General features: G+C 37.1%; 1 protein-coding gene across 1 annotated transcript in view; it reads right to left on the bottom strand.

The window, feature by feature from the left end:
* The window catches only part of LOC146997324 (uncharacterized), a 41,641-nt gene that overhangs the window by 1,697 nt on the left and 22,119 nt on the right, over positions 1 to 17,825 (bottom strand). The window lies entirely within an intron of this gene.

Genomic DNA, 17,825 nt, shown 5'->3' with positions numbered 1-17,825 from the left:
CCATACCCTGCTCTGAAGCACCGGCGATCCCTACGTGGTGACCATAACATTGGGTCATTTACCATTAAGTTCAATGGGTTTTGACGCGATCGGATATAAATATTTTGTAATTACGTCATAAATATACATATAAATGTATATATTTTCTTTTTCTACAACACTTCAGAGTCCTAAGTATATGAAAACAACATATTTTTAAACAACATTTCATTCTGAATGGAATTAAATGCTATACTTTTCGCAGAACAGTTTTCTCAGAATGGTTTAATTTGAATGAACATATTCACACGTTTTCGTTAATTACATTAGAAAAAAAAAAATTAAGGTAATTCGATTTTATTCGGTTAAGTTACAAAAATTAAGATCAAAGTTTATTGTATTATTAATATTAAAATTATGCACGATTTCTTTTCTATTTTTAGAGCTTCTTCCTAAAATACTTTCTTAAATATGACATGATTTTTTGGCTTCTGAGGCATCTTTTAAATCGAAAAATATAAGCCAATTTATAATTAATGCTCTATTCGGTTCATTTTAAATTAGATAATTATTAGAAATTAGCGAAATACTTTAAATAGTACTTAGCTTTCTCTGAACATTTCTGAAAGGGAATAAAATAAGGATTTTTTTTAAAAGTATTATTTAAAACTTGTAACTGAGATATTATAAAATGTAAGGGGAATAATTCTTTTAATTACACTTATCAGATTTTTTTTTACCATTAATTTCAACAATACATATTCCAAAACTCTTTATTACTTTCTTAAGTGCGCATCTCATAGCATTTGCTTTACAATGCTTTTTAACAGATTGCTTTCGAGTGCGAACAATTCTTGCTTAAATAGTTTTATAACGTATTTGTGAACAGGATTTCAATTTGTGTTTACAATTCAATATTAAGGTTATTATATATTTAAATAACATTTATAATCATTATAAATTAGATACATTTAATAATTAGATTTCTTCACATTTGTTCATAAATGAATAAATTCTTCATTTCAAATACATTTATAAATAATTTAATGAATATTTATGTATTTTGTTAAAGGCAGATACATGCTTTTGCAAGCACATGCATAAATACCCATACATATTTCATATGTTTCATTTCCGGCATGTGCAAATCTTTAATTTCTGTGCATTCACTATATTTTATTTTTAATTAACCCAAATAAGTAAAACATGTAAGCCCAAAGGGATTATTTTTCAGATATATAAAATTAAAATGATGAGTTTAAAATGAGCAACAGTAAAGCCTCTCCTCTAAGAAATAAAGGTACATGTTACAATAATATATGGATGTGAAAAAAAATTATTTTATTTAAAACATTTTGGCGTTTGGAACATAAAATAAAAGTAGCGAATACTCTATTAAGGGTATCGAAAGACGTATACAATTTTAAAGCTACCGTAAGGTATTTTTCATTCTTTAAGCATAACATTTTTGTTAAAATTTATATTTTTGTAGTTCAGTAGCTTAGAATTTTATAAAACAAATTCATAATCAAAATCGCTGTTGTTAGTTATCGAAAAATAACTAAGATGTGATTTTTGCGTAAATGTCACTAAACTATACAAATTGCTAATATCTATCACACTATGAATGTTTCTTTCATGAGAAAGTGTTCCTTTTTCGATTTGTATGGAACTGTCGTGTGTCGAAATACTATTAGAACACTGTCAAGCGAGCTTCTGAATGTAAACAAAGAACTCCCCATTTGGTGATCGAAGCTTCGAAGCAGTGCTTCACTTCTAGTGCCGGTTGGCCACTCCTTATTTTCTTACCTCCATGGGTCCAACCGTATAGGGCGGCCTTTCCGTGGTGTTCTACAACCGTCAGTTTCGTGTTTCTATCCTCCGATGTCCAGACTGCCAAAGTACAAATCAGAGCCAGTACAATAAATGATTGCCGGGAGGAAGGAGTAGTTTAAAGTCAATGCTATCACGCAGTGTGACAGGACTCATCTTCACAACACAAATATTTATGCAAAATATTGCTTTCATTCTTTCGGCACGGGTGGGAAAAAAATGCAAGGAGTGTTTCAAATTTTAATTTCAAGGACTGTATAAGTGGATGAAATTTTGCGAATGGAAAGTAGAATAAGTAAAGAGAAGGCATTTAACGGATTGTGAGAAATATTGTGCGAGAATCGACACTGACACAGGTCTGTCAAGACTAGAAAGGAGGATCAAAATCGTCATGTCAGGAATCTGGAAACAGTTTAACGATACTGACGAGGAATTCAGACAACAAAATCAAAGGGGAAAACATACCACAACAAACTCTGAAGACCGCTATTTGGCAGCTATTGCTAAAACAAGTAGACAACTGACATCAGACCAGATTGCAAGAAATTGTGCTGTGGATTTAAGACTATCCGTATGCACCTTGAGTGGGAGGCTGCTATACAAGGAAACCCGTGATTTGTGTCCCACTAACTAATGCTGGGACTAATTCCGCCTTGTTGCAGTGGTGCAAAGATTACCATGATTGTAGTACCACAGGCAGGAACCGAGTTCTCTTTACTGATGAATCTCGGTTTTATTTGGAGAGTGGCTTCAGACATATTATAATATGAAAGAAGCAAAACAGACGTAACAAGACTGAAAACACCGGTGAAACGCAGTATAATTGCGATGAAATGATGTTACGGATAGACACCATTTTGAATAGTCGCTCATACCATGATTCCACCACCTTTGTACATTTTTACCAATGCCACTATGAATGCTGAAATATGCAGAGATGAGATTTCCGACGTTTGAGTAAAGTTGTATAAGGGTGCTATCGGTAATAATTTCCTTTTAATGGACTATAATGTTCCTTCTCATCGCACGCCCCTAGTGAACGATTATCTTGAGAGTCAAAAAAAGAAAAGCCAGTGGAAGGAGTGTTTCGCACATTGTTCAGATTTAATTCCGATAAAACGTGTAAGAGCCGACTTGCATCACTGCTGCCAACCTGGCACTGTTCTGAAGACTAAAGGTGTTATTCATCGCGAATAGACTTTGTTACCCCAATAACTCCTAGACAATCTAATACTTAGCATTGATAATCGCTGTAAAGGCTTCCATTTCAGTCAGGATGACCACACACCTTATTAATTTTATCGTAATATCTAAAAGGTTGTAACACTTTTCCCTACTGCATTTTACATCACATTTCCTTGTTTATACATCCACCCCCCGAAAAGAGGCGATTTTTCATTTCGAAAATGTGTCAAGCATGACAAAAAAAAAAAAAAAAAAAAAAAAAAAAAAAGATCTTGTGCAGGTTCTATGTCTTTAGCTGCAAGTTACGCGATTTTTTATCAGTTACTCCTTTATTTTTTTTCCATGGTAAAATAAGAATAGTTACTTGCATAAATAATTTGTAAATTTTGAATTGGTGTATATTTTGCAGTAATATACACTAATGTCCAAAATTATATGCGTAAAACAGTTATATATCGCGAAGTAACTAATGAATATGATTTATTTTTTAAAGGAATGAGGAAAAGGCAAACCTTGTTAACACTGTCCAATCCATTGTGATGGTCTGTTTTTAAAATATAGCATAATCATACAAAGAAGTATCAAGCTCTTTGCACAAGGTACATATGTTCTTGAACTTCTACAATTCTGGGTTCGATTTTAGTGTTAATCGAGTGAAACTAATTTTTACGATACCAGAATATCATTTTGAAAATTTTCTGTGCAAAGAGCTGTCAGCTATTTATAAGCAGCGCAGACAACTGTGGAAGTGACAAGATGGCTAAATGCTTAAATGTAGACAGCCTGTATCCTCTGGAAATAATTTAAAAGACTAAAACCATTGTTGGAAGTCTAGGACAAGGTTATAGAAAAAAGCATCACATTCCTTTTTTTCCTCTTTATAAAGGGTGTTCCATAAGGAATGCAAATTTTGAATGCACAGTAACACACAAATTAATGATGAACTAGGGCAGAAAGGGCGGGCATTTCCAAAATTAATTGTTTTTTTTATGGAACACCCTTTATTTCTATAATATTTTTTTCAGATATTTTATAGGAAAACAGTCCGCGGGACATACTGTTTGTGGCTGGTTCCGTGGGACGTATGCGACCCACGAATACATTTCAGCTATGTATTTGTTGCAAATGCAGGACTGCAAAGATTTCAGGATTTTAGTTATGTGAAGTCTAAGTTTACATTATTTTCAGTACCACTAAAAACGAATCTGAACAATGCGCCAGAAATATCTTTTGGAGCTAATTAATTTACAAAGTGTCATAAAAGTGGATTTTGATTGAACAAAAGATTTTGATTTGAAGATACAGATGATACAGATTTGATTAACTTTTATTTGTAACTGTTAAAAAATAAATACACTTAGTTGCAAATTTTTGCTGTAAGAATAATCGCTTTATTTGGGAATAAATTTGTATCTGAACAACTGTTTCTCGCAATTGAAAATTAACAAGAACAAAACCCGATTAACCGATGAGTATCTGCAATCTGTGATGAAGATAATTTCTCTCCAAGGTTACAGATTTCGGTACTCTTCTGTTGTACTCAAATTTTATAAGAATCGAAACGCCATCAAGCGTCAAGCTGCAATAAGAAATAAAGATGCTTATAATTTTTTATATATAAACAAACATATTTTTATTTATGTGTCGAAGTAAAACTTAAGAATTAAGAGAAAAAGTTGGTTGCGAATTTAAGAATTAAAAGGAAGAGTTGCAAAATGGTTGTCATTATTCACTCCCGCGTATTGTTCCACTCGGAATTTTTTATAATTTGCTTATTTTTTGTTTAAATTAAAATTAGTTATTTAATGATTAGTTTAACCTGTTAGAATTATTTGAAATAAATGTTAGTCTGAAAATTTAATATTTAACCTTCAGTTTATTTAAATTACGTACTGTAACCAACAAAAATATCATGCAAGTACCAAACTTTAGATTTCAAATAGAAAATAAGTATAATTTGAATTTTTTTCTTTATCGATATTATTATTGTTGTTTATGTATGTTTTAATAAATATTAGTATGTGAGATTAAAAATGTGTCTAAAATATTTTTTTTATTAACACAATTGTTCATTTATATATATATATAAAAGTCTGACTCTTTGTGCACTCTGCCCGCATATAGTTTGAGACTAATGTCTTAATTAACTTGCAGTTGTTTAAAATACTTGAATCAAAAAGCAGTAATCTCACTTTTTAATAATACAAAAAAAAAAAAAAAAAAAAATTTTTTTTGGCATTAGAAACATTCTTAATGGAATTTAAAGCGTTATATTACCATGCATTTATCATTCATGCTATCCGGGGAGTTCTGCCACTGTGCGAAACATCACATTTTTATTTATCTTCTCCATAAATAGCCAAATTTCAGCAACTATTTGCCAGAGCATGAGATTTTTAATTTGTTTTTCAGATTTAAACAATGTATATTTCCTTAATAAAAATATGAACGATGTAAAAAAAAAAAAGCATTTGATACATTTCTTGACAATTTATTGTGTCATATGACATCGGCTGGTAACCTTATCAGGTTCAGTGTTCCTTCTTACTTTCTTTGGGAACATGCACAGACTGACTCGGAACAGGGAGCTTACTAAAGCTATGTTCAATAAATGTGGGAAGTAGACAAGATACACAGGAAGGGTATACGAAACCCTTTATTTTTCACTCTTTACAATAATTTCCGTACTTCGGAATACAGAGACCAACTACTTGTGGTCTGAACGTAAGAATATAAAAATATTAACTAAACTCTAACTTAACTTTGGAATAATAAACAAGGGCCTACGTGGAAGATTGGCCGTATATTAACAGGAAGCCGTATGTAGTACAGAGAACTGTTAACACTACAATACGTTTAAAATTATCAAGAGGATTAAACTTCTGGCCTGGAAGGCAACCAGCAACCGAGTAAAACTGCTAAGGCAAGCGGCCTGCTTCGACTAACTCCTTCCTCTCCTCTCGCTTGGCAAAAAGCCACAACTTAAGTACTTGGCGTTCGCCAGACAAATTTGCATAAATAAGTTAAAGCTTTTAATTCTGGCCGGAAGTAGAAAATAAGAAGTGATAGTAAAGATTTAAAATAAAATAAACGTTAGTAAAACTTAAGATCCTTACAACCTTTGACCGGCAGGTCACTGGCGATATTCGTTTAACTTTTTTTCATAATTTATTTAAATTTCTTGCGCTGTCTTACTACAATGATCATTATGTAAGCATATATTATAAACTTTGTAACTATGTAAGCATATATTATGAACTATGTAACTATGTAGGCATATATTATGAACTATGCAACTATATAAGCATATATTATGAACTATGTAACTATGTAAGCATATATTATGAACTATGTAACTATGTAGGCATATATTATGAACTATGCAACTATATAAGCATATATTATGAACTATGTAACTATGTAAGCATATAGTATGAACTATGTAACTATGTAAGCATATATTATGAACTATGTAAGCATGTATGCAGGATCAATGTATGCCCTTATAGGGCCAATGAGGTGTTGCCCCGGATAGTTGCGGAACCTGGACTGCACCCGAATAGTCTCGAAGCCGCACGGGTGTTTAGATTCTGCTCTCAACTGTCAACTACAGTGATCATCTAAAACAAAATGCTTGCAAATAAACTTACAAAAAAGCTAGAGCTGCAACTGCATCTTTGCTGTCAGTTATCAAGCTGATATCGTATTTCTTCAGGAGCCGTTTACTAGAGATCGAATAATAGTTGATCTGCCATTGCAAAGGGATATCTTCCAAAAAGTAGATATAGAGCAACCTCAACGTGCTGCCATAGTTATTTGTAACTCTGACTGGATCCCCGTCAATCTTGAAGATAAAAAGAGATCATGTAGCTGTTTTCCTAGAAATAACTGGGCTTTTAATCGCTCTAATTTCAATCTACTCACCGCCTACCGCTTCACTTGATGGAGATATACAGATTTTAGATTCCATTTTACGTTCTCAAACTTCAACTCATCAGCTTATTGTCGGTGATTTCAATGCCCACAACACCATTTGGGGTTACAATACAACATATACTAAAGGTCGCCAATTAGAAGACTATATCTTAACTTTGGAATAATAAACAAGGGCCTACGTGGAAGATTGGCCGTATATTAACAGGAAGCCGTATGTAGTACAGAGAACTGTTAACACTACAATACGTTTAAAATTATCAAGAGGATTAAACTTCTGGCCTGGAAGGCAACCAGCAACCGAGTAAAACTGCTAAGGCAAGCGGCCTGCTTCGACTAACTCCTTCCTCTCCTCTCGCTTGGCAAAAAGCCACAACTTAAGTACTTGGCGTTCGCCAGACAAATTTGCATAAATAAGTTAAAGCTTTTAATTCTGGCCGGAAGTAGAAAATAAGAAGTGATAGTAAAGATTTAAAATAAAATAAACGTTAGTAAAACTTAAGATCCTTACAACCTTTGACCGGCAGGTCACTGGCGATATTCGTTTAACTTTTTTTCATAATTTATTTAAATTTCTTGCGCTGTCTTACTACAATGATCATTATGTAAGCATATATTATAAACTTTGTAACTATGTAAGCATATATTATGAACTATGTAACTATGTAGGCATATATTATGAACTATGCAACTATATAAGCATATATTATGAACTATGTAACTATGTAAGCATATATTATGAACTATGTAACTATGTAGGCATATATTATGAACTATGCAACTATATAAGCATATATTATGAACTATGTAACTATGTAAGCATATAGTATGAACTATGTAACTATGTAAGCATATATTATGAACTATGTAAGCATGTATGCAGGATCAATGTATGCCCTTATAGGGCCAATGAGGTGTTGCCCCGGATAGTTGCGGAACCTGGACTGCACCCGAATAGTCTCGAAGCCGCACGGGTGTTTAGATTCTGCTCTCAACTGTCAACTACAGTGATCATCTAAAATAAAATGCTTGCAAATAAACTTACAAAAAAGCTAGAGCTGCAACTGCACCTTTGCTGTCAGTTATCAAGCTGATATCGTATTTCTTCAGGAGCCGTTTACTAGAGATCGAATAATAGTTGATCTGCCATTGCAAAGGGATATCTTCCAAAAAGTAGATATAGAGCAACCTCAACGTGCTGCCATAGTTATTTGTAACTCTGACTGGATCCCCGTCAATCTTGAAGATAAAAAGAGATCATGTAGCTGTTTTCCTAGAAATAACTGGGCTTTTAATCGCTCTAATTTCAATCTACTCACCACCTACCGCTTCACTTGATGGAGATATACAGATTTTAGATTCCATTTTACGTTCTCAAACTTCAACTCATCAGCTTATTGTCGGTGATTTCAATGCCCACAACACCATTTGGGGTTACAATACAACATATACTAAAGGTCGCCAATTAGAAGACTATATCGCCTCAAAAAATCTTATAATTCACAATAGCACAGACGCTCCTCCTTCTTTTGATCGTATTTTTGCAATAGGATGGCCTGACTTAACAATATCAAATCACCATATATTCAAGAATGGACAGTCTCTGATGAATATAGTCTTTCAGGTCATAAATGTATAACCTTCCAAATCGCACAAGTTTCACTGACCGTAATAATCAAACGATATAAGTTGCTTGGCAAGAAAATTCAAATATATACAGAGAGTATAGGAGGACACCTCTTCAGTATGGTACCACAACTTCAATCATGTGAAACAACAGAGATCTTAATAACTTTACAAATAGCCTCTTATTATGCATTATTATTATGTATTCGTTATGCCTTATGTAATTTATGCATTCATTCAATAAATGGGTGGGATCACGCAGTGGAGAGACGGCGCTAAACCAATTAACTAAATGCTAAAGGTGTGGTGCCCGTCTTCCCCGTTCCTAATCGTAATCCTACAGTGATCATCATTAGGAGTGAGTTAATAGAGTAGTACAGACGTGTTTTTTCACGGGCAGTAAAAATTAGACTACTTTCGCAGAAATACAGCAGTGTCAACGGTAATTTTTATTTGTGCGTGCGCATGAAGGTGTGTACTATACGAGGCTACCGATTTTTGTGTGTCTCTCCGAAATTGTGGAAATTATGTGCATTTGTCCATGTTGACTACGTTCTGCAAAAAGGACTTCACTCATGTCTACCTCTCTGCCGACCCATCGACGGCAACCCTTCCACCTGCCACCACGTTGATCGCCCTAGTACGGCGCCACTCCACAGAACAGAATCCCAGAGGCATCTCGTTTGAACGACAAGAACCCTAAAAAAATCTTAATATTCCCAAAAGATGACAAAGGAGCTGAAATAAGAGAGACTCTGAATAGGCTAACCCCACTACAGAACCTAAAAGTAAAAACCAAATGAATTACAAAAATAAAAAGAGGTGGAATAGCGGTAATAAGCGACTGAAAAGAAGACATCGAACGCATTTTCAGTGCTATTAATAATAATGAATTTACAAAAGACATCATTGTAACCAAAATCCTCCAAAGACGCACCCCAAAAATAATTATTAACCCAATCGCAGATTCCCTGTCTCCAGAAGAGGTTTCAAAAATGCTTGCCTACCACCTCAACAGCAACGATGGAGACCTATATTCATTATTCAAGCTAAAAGACCGAACACTAGATTATGTCCATTGGGTTTTAGAGTGTTCCTTACCAACATTCAAAAGTGCAATACATACCAAACAACTTACAGCAGGCTGGCAATCTATATATATCAAGGAATATCTAGGTATTATACGCCGTTTTAATTGCCAAGAATTTGGCCACTCTCAAGAACAGTGTAAATTTAGTAGTTACTGCTCACATTGTGGATGCAAACATTGCTCAGCGTCGTGTACAAAAGAAATAACAAGATGTAACAATTGCACAATAAGCAGTAATGTAAACAGAACACAGTTCGACAACAACCATCCCGCATATTCCTCTAAATGCCCCGTATATAAATATGAAATATCTAAAATAAGAAATAGGACTAAATATGATGAAAATGAGTAGTAAACAATTACTGAATGTCAATACCCAAAAGTAAAGAGCTAAGCAACATTAGTATTATCCAGAAAAACATGCAAAGGGCCAAATCGGCAGCGGCAATCCTCACCCAGTTTCTCTCCGAAAATCACTTAGTCCTTATGCAAGAACCTTATTCCATAGCTATTAGTGCGTTGCCGAACAACTGGAGTATCTTTCAATTTGATACAAAAAAAATATCTTCCAGAGCGACTATAGCTTGCACAAACAAGACACTCAGCCGATTTCTCTTATGCTCCAGCAGAGGCTTAGTCTCAGTCTTAATTAATAACCAGCAAGAGCAATTTAATATCACGTCTTTCTACTCTTCACCCAAAGAAGAACTAGACGATAATTTAAATCTCCTAGAGCAATTCATCAGCAAATTCCCCAAATCCCCCCACATAATAGGAGGCTACTTTAATTCACACAGCACGAAATGGGGATATTCTAGGAATGATTCACGAGGGAACCTAGTAGAGGATTTTATCGCTGCAAAGAATTTAATACTTCACAACAGTGCATCGGCCCCTTCAACCGATGGCCCGATCTTACACTTTCTTCATACCATCTCTCCAGTAGCATCAACAACTGAAAAATGCATCATGAGACAACGATTTCGGGTCATAAAATAATATCCTTCACAAGAGAACAACATAACATTCATATTAAAATGAAAAGATATAAAATTTCCAAATGGACAAGCCAAAAGTTTCTGAGAATAATAAAAGAAAAATTGGAACCCGTACACCGAAAAATCACCGAAACTAGCACAGGAATAAAAGTCAGCGAAGTAGCTCACCTGTTAACTGCGACGATAAAAGAATGCTGTGATAACTCCTTCAAAACAAAAGAAGAAAGTTCTAAGAGCAACATAAACTGGTGGACCTCAGAACTTAGAGAGTATACGGTATTTCTCCCACTTTCCTAGCTTGCCTTCGTGATGTAGTAGTTCTGCACGCTGGGCCGGTGTCCAGAGGTTCGTGGTTCGATTTCCGGCGAAGGCGATTGCTCATTTTTAATCTTGCCTGCTTCTATAAATACCTAATGTCTCTACACTGGCGCCCGAACTGAAAGAGTTGTGGATGATGACTCTCCACACCCAGGATTTGGCGACTGGGTCCTTTAAAAACCCCATCGCCCTTTTAAAGGGGGAGTATATAAGGTACTTCGCCCACTTTCCTACAGTGCCTTCGTGGTGTAGTGGTTCTGCACTCTGTGCCGGTATGCAGAGGTCCGTGGTTGGATTCCCGGTGAATGCGAGTGCTGATTTTTCATCACTGTTAGCTCTCCGTTCGGAACATACTTCGATCTAGCTAAAGGGAAGAGCATGGATCCATTACAGATAGGTTCAGTTCAAAAAGAAGATGGCACAATGACGAGCACAATTGAGGATACAATTAGAGAAATCATGAGGTTCCATTTTCCAGAAGACGACCCCAACGAGGACTCTACATACCATGCAGATATTCGTTCCCAATCAACCGAGATTCCAAACTCGGAAGACGATCAGCCGTTCACACTCGAAGAAATGCAACGTACGATAAACTCAACACGCCGAGGTAAAGCTCCTGGGCTGGATGGCCTCACGATTGAAACCATTGAAGAGCTTAGGCTCGCGGACGACAAACAAATTCTAGCACTCTTTAACAAGTGCCTTGAATTAGGTTATTTTCCAAAGGAATGGAAAAACGCAGAGCTAGTATTGTTCCAGAAAGAGGGAAAACCAATGTCCATGCCCAGTTCTTACAGACCTATCTGCTTACTCTCAGCGTGGGGCAAGGTCCTTGACAAGATGCTTACGCAGAGATTAACGTATTACCTGGTCAAAAACAAACTACTAAACCCCGCCCAATTCGGGTTTACTAAAGGGCGGAGCACCACCGACGCCCTCAACCGTGTTCAAGACATCATCTTAAATAACAGACAAAATAACCTCCGTGTATAATATCGCTTGACGTAGCTTCCGCATTCAATAAACTATGGTGGCCAGCGCTCAAAACAAAACTAAAAGACCTGCGATATCCAAAGAATCTTTACCAACTGATCGCAAGCTACCTCACAGAACGTCAAGTGACCTACAAAAGAGACGGCTTAAATATCACGATGAATTACCACAAAGGAGCCCCACAGGGGTCTAATATCGGACCCATCTTGTGGAACATAATTGCAGACTCAGCGCTGAACATCAACTTTGGAGACAATGCCAAGATACAAGCTTACGCCGACGATATTATACTCATAATAGACGGAGGCAATAGGACAACAATAGAGCGTAAAGCAGACGCAGCACTCAAATTGCTTGCAAAATGGAGTCAAGACAACAAACTGTGTTTCAGTATTGAAAAGACACAGATGATAGTCTTTCCAAAAAGTTCAAAAATAGACGCGAATCCACCACGCATAAAGTGGGAAGGGCATCCATTGCGACGCCAGAATACCATTAAATACCTCGGATTCACGCTTGATAAGAAGCTCACGTGGGTATCACATCTTACGGAAGTCCGAGATAAGACGCATCGAATCATCAATAAACTAAACAGGATAATCACAGACAAGTGAAGCCAAAAGGGGCGCCTGTTAAAACATCTATACCTTAATGCAATTGAACGCATGATCCTCTACGGCTGCCCACTCTGGATGAATGGCACAGCAAGAATATGTCAAAAACTACATCAAATACAGCGAGTAATCCTGTTAAAAATCACCAGTGCGTATAGCACCACATCAACCGCAGCACTTCAGGTCTTAGCTGGCACGCTCCCACTCGACCTAAAAGCAGAATTAGAAGGATCAATCTATCGACTTCTACATTACAAAGAAGACCTTCACACTAAAAAGGATTTACATCTATCATATGCCAGCATAGAAAGCTTCCAAGATTCCCCTAACTTACACCCAGGAGATCTACCCATCCTTTCCTGGTGCAAATCGCCACCCTCAGGACAACAAAGAGAGATTTTTTCTGACGGTTCAAAAATTTCAGGACGAGTAGGGGCAGCGTTCACGGTCTTTTCGAACAATGAAGAAATTTATCAAGCTAAGCGATCATGCTTCAGTCTTCCAAGCCGAGTCCCTAGCACTCAAAAAAGCAGCACTATGGTTAGGTACACAACCAGCAGCTCACACTTCATTCTTCACAGATAGCATGAGCGTTCTGAATGCGCTGAATTCTTTTCCTCCAAAACATCCGCACACGGCAGCACTTAGAGAGATCTTCTTGACGTTAGGCTCTTCCATACCTTTAAAGATCAACTGGATAAAAGGACATACCGGGCAGAAAGGCAACGAACGAGCGGATGAACTAGCTAAGACTGCAGCTCTCAAACCAGAAATTGATAAGGAAGTTCCGCTTTCCGCAGAAGTTGCAAAAAGGCTCCTCAAGACAGCATTTCAAGAGACATGGTCATCACGATGGCAGGAAGAAGAGACAGGAAGATTTACTTACAACATCTTCCCAATACCTTCTCTCAAGAGGCTGAAGTGCAACCGACTCTTCCTCCAAGCTTGTACCAACCACGGGAAATTCCCAGCGTATTACAGACGTTTCCTCAGACGGGACGTCAACTGTTCTTGCGGTTTTCGCGGGGAAGACGCGGACGCACTTCATTACCTGCTCTCCTGCCCTCTGACAGAGCACCTTCGACAGCAGTTCTTTCCTTCCGACTACATCACATATCCTGTGAATAGACTGTTCACGGACTATTACTGCAACAAGGGCATCTTAGAGATAATGAAGCAAGTGAATGAAAATAATTATATCCAAGAAACTACAGATTAAAGTAAAATGTAGAAAGGCGGCCTAACCGTCAGATTGCTAGCAATGAATAGGAGAACTTCCTAACCCTGTAGTGCCATTAACTCAGTTTGGCGGAACAGGTTAAGTAAAGTGACCATATCTCGCTGCTTCCAAAAAATACTTAATGTTTCTACAAGCGGAACGGAGCAAGTCAGAAGCACTCCAAAGAAAAATGAAAAATGCACATACAGATGAAGAAAAAAAAAAAAAAAAAAAAAAAAAAAAAAAAAAAAAAAAACCCAGCATACCTCATATTCGCCAAACAAAAGGCGAGTTATAAGAGACTTATAATGCAAAGTAAAATTAATTGCTGGCAAAAATTCTGTACTCAAAATAGTGATCCGCATGGTACCATTTACAAAATCTGCGCCATACTTAACGATATACTACACTCATGTCCATAAATTAAGGATAATTCGGAGTCACGCGGAAATCGAACTCTAAAATAAATATATCACTTGTAAAATCACTACACACATCTTCAAGAATCATATGCAAATTTCAGGAAGTTACCAGATGATACCGATGGTACGTCACAATGACGAGAGTATAAGAGTATGATATATAAGGAATACAGGCAAAGAAGTAAAATTGTTCGCAGGCGCTTTATAAGTATTTCAGTGCAATAACCGAATAGTTATGACACAAAGGACGCATTTGGATGATTTTTTACGTGGTAGAATTATCGGCCGTCTAGAATGTGGGCGTAACCAACTGGAAGTATCAGACGAACTTGGCATTGCCTAGAGTGTCATCTCCAGGCTTTGGCAACGATTCCAAGATGATGGCAATGTGAGTAGACGTTATAGCACAGGCCACCCCAGAGTTACAACGCCGAATGAGGACCGGTATTTGGCAGTTACTGCCAAAAGTAACAGGCGGAGCACAGCCTCAGACTTGTCTCGTCAGCTCTCTTCAGCCACTGGTACGACAATTTCAAGGCAGACCGTGTACAGACGCTTAGGGCAGATTGGTCTATATGCTCGTAGACCTGTCAGATGCGTTCCACTTACCGCAACTCACTGTCGCCTGCGGTTAGCCTGGAGTAGAGAGCATGCATTGTGGACACCGCAACAGTGGGCTTGTGTGATGTTTTCCGACGAGTCCAGGTTTAGCTTGCAGTCGGATTCTCGCCGGACTTTCATATGGAGAGCTCGAGGTACCCGTTACCACCAAGAAAACATCATTGAACGACACCGTTACAGTAGTGCAGGAGTGCTCGTTTGGGGTGGAATTATTCTGGGTTCTAGGACTGACCTGCATGTTCAAATTGGAACCATGACAAGCCAAATCTATCGGGACATCATTCTGGAACAACATGTACGTTTGTTTCGGGGCGCCATGGGCGCACAATTTGTGTTTATGGATGAAAACGCCCGTCCTCACCGTGCAAACATCGTAAGCGAATGCCTTCAATCGGAGGATATCACCCGTATGGACTGGCCAGTATTCTCACCGGACTTGAATCCAGTAGAGCACGTGTGGGACATGCTTGGCCGACGAGTTGCAGCCCGTCAACCTCCTCCTACATGTCTACGGGAACTTCGGAGAGCATTGCTTTTTGATTGGTGTAATATCCCCCAAGATCAGATCGATAATTTGATACTCAGCATGCCTAGGCGTTGTACGGACTGTATTGCTTCGTCTGGGAGACATACAATGTATTAACAATCATACCAACCATGTAATATTGTTTTTTTGTAAATAGGTTTAGTTTTGTAATTTGCTGCAGGGAGAAAAATCGCTAATTTTTTTTAATAATATTAAACATATAGCATCTTTTTTTGCTCTTTACCTTTTGTTTAATAAATAAGCTTTACAAATAAGTCAAATTTGTTTTGCTTCTAACTCTTCCTTTGCCTGATTTTGCATTATCCTTAATTTATGGACATGAGTGTAGATGCAGTACTTTTAAAAGATAACCCAGAAGAGGACACTCCAGAATAGAAGAAAATAAGGAATGATACCAGCCTTCCAAACACTGAAAATGACCCTCTGTTCATAGAAAAGGGGATCAATTCCATTATAAAGAAATTATCAAAAAGGAAAGCGCTAGGACCCAATGGCTTATGTAACATAGTGTATCAACTCGTAAATGAAAAATGTCCCTGCATACTAAAGGACCTATTTAACAAATGCCTACAATTAAGAGTTTTCCCAGACGTTCTTAAAGTAGGTCAAGTTATCCTCTTCAGTAAAAAAGATAAAGACCCTGAAAGTCCAGATGCATACCGCCCTATAAATCTCCTTCTAGCACTGGGAAAAATTTTCGAAAGTGCCATAGCCGGAAGATTAAAACACCATAATCATGAGAACAAAGAGCATTAGCAACAATCAGTACGGCTTCTCGCCAAGCAGGTGTACAATACAAGTAATAGATGTGGCAATGGAAGAAATGCAGAGAAACAAAGCCAATAACTTAAACTCTTCCCTTCTCTTTGTCTGGACCTGAGGAAAGCATTTGACTCAGAATTCGACTCGGAAAGCATTCGTGGTGGCCTGCAGTCAAACAGGCACTCGGGGACATCGAATGCCCCCAAAATACCTACAGTATCCTTGAAGACTTCCTCAATAATAGGAAAAACATAATCCTACATAATAATAGATTAGTAGAAAGGACACAACAACGCGGCTGACCGCAGGGATCATGCCTAAGTGCTGATATTTGGAACATAACATTTAACAAGATCACTTCCCATGTATGGCCCTAACAATCCGTTGCCGTTTGCCGACGCCGCGGTGTTTGTCATCAGCTGAAGAACAAGGGATATCATGATATCATGAAATGTTAATGAAAGCCTTGACGTCTTCAACATACTTTGCCAGAAGCAAAAACTTTCACTGTCTACAGAAAAATCTCACGCAGTAGTCTTCAATAAACCAGGACAATTGATAACAAAAACTCCAAAATTCACCATCAATGGAGAAAGGGTCAAAGTAGTCATACAGACGAAATTTCTTGGAATCATATCGACCAAAATTAAATTGGATGCCCCACCTACAATACATTCAAGACAAAACTGCAACTATCGCCAAAAACTTCAGAAGAATGCAGGGGTTCAACTGGGGGTTGAGCTCTCATCTGCATAAAATTATATTCAATACAGTAATTAAGAAAATTTCTCTTTACGGTTCCGCAATTTGGACTTTCACTCTAAATATTAGAAAAATTTAAAAACTTCAGACCATTCAAAAGCTATTTCTGCTTACTATTTCAAGAAGCTGCAGAACAACTTCCAGTGCAGCCCTGTATGACTTATAAAAGTCTCTCCTCTTTTCCTTACAGCAGAAAAAATCGCAGCCACAGATAGAGTTCTCCAACTAAAGAAAGACTCCACAACAGAAGACAATTCGAAGCCAAGAACTATGAGCAACCAGAATATCTATACGAAATTCATCCTACCATAGAACCAAATATTCGTCTTAGATTCAACCACAATGCCAACATCGAAGAAACATTCAACATAGAAATATTCACAAATGGCTCTAAAAATGAAGAAGGAGTTGGATGTGCCATAGTGATACGTCAAATGCACCTACAGCCAATAATTGTCAAATATCATCGAAATAGCAACAAGACAGTTTCTCAAGCAGAAGCGCTGGCAATCCAAAAAGCAGTTACCTATAGCATCAGTAATAACTTGCTTGCAGTGAAAATCAAAACGGATTCGTTATCAAGCATACACGCAGTTGCAAACAAGGCACACAAATCACCTCTTATCAGACAATTAATCAACTCTTCATTAAGAAACCCCAATGCAAAAATTATTATTGAATGGCTGAAAGCACATGCAGGGACCTTAAGGAATTAAGAAGCCAACAAATATGCTAAAGGAGCAGAAAGCAATTAAAAACTCTATCCAACCACCAGCCCATTTCCTAAATACCAAATTAAAAAATCATTAAATGAAATAATGATTAAAAGATAGGAATACTGGTGGCAAAACGCACAACAAGGCAGAAGAGCCTTGAGATTTATCCAAGAGAAGAACAATAGCGTTAACCCTTACATAAAT

This window comes from Stegodyphus dumicola, chromosome 5, assembly GCF_044657685.1.
Source record: "Stegodyphus dumicola isolate Sdum_Otavi_A_Nest chromosome 5, ASM4465768v1".
Lineage (NCBI taxonomy): Eukaryota > Metazoa > Arthropoda > Arachnida > Araneae > Eresidae > Stegodyphus > Stegodyphus dumicola.
This window is presented reverse-complemented; position numbering and strand designations above follow the sequence as displayed.